Below are 4,813 nucleotides of genomic sequence, written 5' to 3'. Positions count from 1 at the left end.
TTTTCTTTTCTTTTCTTTTCTTTTCTTTTCTTTTCTTTTCTTTTCTTTTCTTTTCTCTCCCCTTCCCTCCCCTCTCCTCCCCTCTCTTCCTCTCCCCTTCCCTCCCCTCCCCTCCCCCCTCCTCTCCTCTTTTCTTTATTTTTTCTCCTCCGTCCCTCCCTCCCTCTCTCCCTTTTTCTCTTTCTTTCTTTTTTTTCCTTCTCTTCCTCTTTCTTTCCTTTTTAACTATGCTGAGAGAACATTGAGAATACAGTGGCTTCTGCTCCTATCATCTTTTTGGACTCTTGAAATAACCACATTGCTAGGAACTCAGTGATATAGCAAGATCAGGCAGAGGGGGAAGTCCTAAATACAACTCTCTTGAATTTATCTCAATCCCTAAGTAGCATTAATGGGCCCCAAATTTCTTATCTGCTCCTAACAGAGGAACTTGCATGTTATCTAGAACCTGGTTGGGAAGTTTGACAGATGGAGTTGTTTAGGACCATAGCAGGGACAGATTGTTCTAGTAGCCAGGAGCTATAAAGTAGACCACATTGATAGACTCTGTGAGACCAAGAACTTAGGGGGATTCTTCAGTTCCAATGAGAGTAAAGATGAGGCTAAAGCATTATAGAAGTTTACTTGGCTCTGACAAAAATGAGACAAAAAAGGTAGTAAATTAACCAGCTGTATGGTTTGGCAGCTGATTTTGAAAAAATGCTCATACTGTGGACTTCTATATCTCATCAGCTACATGTCCAGAGTTGTCCAGAACTACCATTCCAAAACCAAGATGAGCAAGGATGCAGAAAATATCTTCATGATCTGAGGCACTATCACTCTTATAAACTAGCTCCTAAATATTCATATTTCTCTCCACCAAGTGTTCTTTTGGTGAGAAGGAGAGGGGAGGGCCAGAAATCTGAGAGTTGTGTATTTAATCACCAACTGTGTAAATGATATTGAACATACACTCTCATTGACTATTCAAAGTATTGTATGGATTAAATTTGTTATATTAAATTAAATACTAGGCTTTTCCCCTTGCTAACCCAAATCTGGAAGCATATGAGAAAGATCAAATTATTCATAGAGAAATAAATAGACTACAAACCTTTGTAACTAAATTTGTAGCCCTGGAAAATTTAATGTATTTAATCATAACTTGGAAGTTGTGTATCACTTGGAGGTGTCCAGCTAAGGAAAAGTTGATACAAACTTTTAAATTTCAGTACCATTTCTGGCCTGATGTTTGGTTACTATAATCTCCCCTAAGCCTAAAGAACTCAATATTTTCAGAAAATATCCTTTGGTCAGTCCCTAAGGTTTTAATTTGCTCAAGCAACAAATGACTAAAAGCAATAAATATGCTATATCTTCTATGGATATATGCCATTTCTTTAATAACATAAACTTATCATGGTAATTCATAGTCTTCATCTTATTTGACCATCAGTGGGATTTGATGTAATTGCTCACTCTCCTCCTTGCTATGTCTTCATCGCTGGGCTTCCAGAATCTGCACTCTCATTTTCCTTCCTTCTACTTCCTTCTCAATCTTGTGTATTGGTCCCCTTTTTACATTTTAATCTCTTAATACTGGAAAGTTTTAGTACTCAGTTTTGGGTACTGCTCTTGTTTGCATCTACAGTCCTTCCCTTGTTAATCCTAACTGTTCTTGTGGCTTTATATTCCATCTATGTTGTAATGATATCCAACTTTACATTACTAGCTTAGATCTACCATCTGAATCTCAGGTGCATATATTCCAGTTGCCAACCGAACATCTTCACTTGGATTTCTAATATACATATTAGACAAAACATGTTCAAAATCTATTTCCTGGTCTCCCTTGAACTCAAAAACCTCTTATATCCACAAACCTCCACATCTTGGTTTATGACAACTCCATCATTCCTACTGCTCAGACTTCAGAATTGAATAACATTTTATTCCTTCTTTTTTACATATCTGACATCTAATTTCTCAGGAAATAATATAGACACTACCTTCAAAATACATGCAGAATCTGGGCACTTTTAATCACTGCCAGAGCTCTCCTATGGGTCCAAATTAATATTGACAAAATTCTTTGCTGGTAGCATCCTTACAGGCTTGTTTCTATCCTGTCTCCCTACTTTTTCCTCAACATTGCATCTAGTGTGAACACTTTAAAGCATAAGATCATATCATTGTTTTTCTCAAAATCCAGTAATGATTCTCCTCTCCCCATTTCATTCAGAACAGAAGTAAAAATCCTTACGAGGCTACAGATTTGACCAAATTTCATCACCTGTCACCTGTCTAACATTGCCACTATTATAGAACATTTCCTTGGCTTGCTCAGATGGCACCAGCTGCCCTTCTTGCTATTCTTCACAACTGGCAGCCATTCCCTTGTCTTAGAACTTTCCCATAACTTTTCCCTTTGCCTGGAATGTCCTATCATCACCATTCATTTGTCAACACACTCTTTCCAAATGTTTGCTCATATAACCTCTTCTCAATGAGATTTATCTGACCATTCTATGTAATACTGCAACCTACCTACTATGCCCAGCCCCAAAATTTCTATTTCCATTATTCTCCTCTGCCATATCTCTCACTGCCTTCTAACATTCTATATAATGTACCTGTTTATTAGATTTCTCTTGAATTTTTCCTATTCCCCCCATTAGAATGTAAGCTTCTCAAACACTGATGAGGTCTTTGTCTCTTGTTCACTGACAATTCTCTGTTGCCTGGAATCATGCTTGGCACATTGTAGGCACTTGACAAATACTAATTGAATCAATACTAAATGAATGCAGGAAAGCTAAAGAAATAACTTTTAGATAACAGAATTCAAAGATCAGTTATATTAATACAGCTTTGTAATATAACTTGAAGTCTGGAATTATGATACTTCCACTCTTGTTTTTCTTCCTCGAGAGTGCTTTCACTATTTGGGGTCTTTTCTGGTTCCACACAAATTTTAAGATTGTCTGTTCTAGTTCTATGAAAAATGTGGTTGGTATTTTGATAAGCATTCCATTAAATCTGTAGATTGCTTTGGGTAGTGTAGACATTTTAACGATATTTGCACTCCACAAGCATGGGATGTCTTCCCATTTCTTTATGTTATCTTCAATCTCTTTCATCAGTATTTTACATTTTTCAGACTACAGGTCATTCGCTTCTGTGGTGAAGTTTATTCCTAGGTATCTTATTATTTTTTGTGCAATTGTGAATGTCATTGTTTCCATTTCTCTTTCTCCTGCTTCAATATTAGTGTATAGAAATACAACAGATTTTTATAGATCAATGGACCAGAATAGAAAGTCCAGAGATCAGCCCACAATTATATGGTCAATTAAACTTCAACAAAGCAGTAAGCCTCTGCCTTCGGCTCAGGTCAGGATCCCAGGGTCCTGGGATCAAGCCCCGCATCGGGCTCTCTGCTCTGCAGGGAGCCTGCTTCCTCCTATCTCTCTCTCTGCCTGCCTCTCTGCCTACTTGTGATCTCTGTCTGTCAAATAAATAAATAAAATCTAAAAAAAAAATTTAAACTTCAACAAAGCAGGAAAGAATATCCAATGGGAAAAAGACAGTCTCTTCAACAAATGGTATTGGGAAAACTGGACAGCTGCATTTGAAAAAAATGAAACTGGACTGCTTTCTTGCACCATAAACAAAAATACGCTCAGAATGAATTAAGGACATAAATGTGAGACCTGAAACCTTAAACACTCCAGAAGAGAACAAAAATAGTAATTTTTCTGATATTGGTCATAACAACATCCTTCTAGATATGTCTCCTGAGGCAAGGGAAGCGAAAGCAAAAAATAAAGTACTGGGACTACATCAAAGTTAAATGCTTCTGCACACTGAAGAAAACAACCAACTAAGCCAAAAGACAACCCACTGAATGGGGGAAGATATTTCCAAATGACATATCCAATGAAGGGTTAGTATCTAAGACATGTAAAGAACTTATACATCTCAACACCAAAAAAACCCCAAGTAAATCCAATTTAAAAATGGGCAGAAGACGGGAACAGACACTTCTCCAAAGAAGACATCCATATGACCAACAGAGGCATGAGGAGATACTACTCAGCATCACTCATCATCAGGGAAATGAAAATCAAAACCACAATTAGATATCATCTCACACTTGTCAGAATGGCTAAAATAAAACCCTCAAGAAACAAGTGTTGGCAAGGATGTGGAGAAAAAGAAACCTTGATGCACAGAATGCATCAAGAATGCTAACTGGTGTAGCCACTGTGAAATAATATAGTGGTTCCTCAAAAAATTAAAAATAAAGCTACCCTATGACCCATTAGTTGCACTACTCTTGGTGTTTAGCTAAAGAATATGAAAACATTAATTTGGAGGGATGTAAACACTCCTAAGCTTATTGCAGCATTATTTACAACAGCCAAACTATAGAAGCAGTCCAAGTGTTCATCAGTAGATGAATGGATAAAGAAGATGTGCTATATATACACAATGGGATATTACTCATTCATAAAAAGAATGAGATCTTACTGTTTGCGAAGATATGAATCTAGCCAGACAGTATAATGCTAAGCAAAATCAGCCAGTCAGAGAAAGACAAATACCACACAATTTCACTCACACATGGGATTTAAGAAACAAAACAAATGAACAAAGGGAAAAAAAGGGACAAACCAAAAACAGACTTTTAAATATAGAGAACAAATGGATGGTTACTGGAGGAGATACTGGGGTGGAGGATGTGTGAAATAGTTGAAGGGGATTAAGAGTACATTAATCTTGATGAGTCAATACATGAAATTGTTGAATCACTATATTGCAGAGCTGA

General features: G+C 36.9%; 1 protein-coding gene across 1 annotated transcript in view; it reads right to left on the bottom strand.

The window, feature by feature from the left end:
* Nucleotides 1–4,813, bottom strand: part of LOC111152959 (annexin A10) — a 75,633-nt gene that overhangs the window by 10,125 nt on the left and 60,695 nt on the right. The gene's annotated exons all lie outside the window — the stretch shown is intronic.

Source organism: Enhydra lutris, unplaced genomic scaffold (assembly GCF_002288905.1).
Source record: "Enhydra lutris kenyoni isolate GAN:26980312 unplaced genomic scaffold, ASM228890v2 scaffoldscaffold3, whole genome shotgun sequence".
Taxonomy (NCBI): Eukaryota; Metazoa; Chordata; class Mammalia; order Carnivora; family Mustelidae; genus Enhydra; species Enhydra lutris.
Note: the sequence above shows the minus strand (reverse complement) of the source record. Positions and strands in the feature narration are given on the sequence as shown.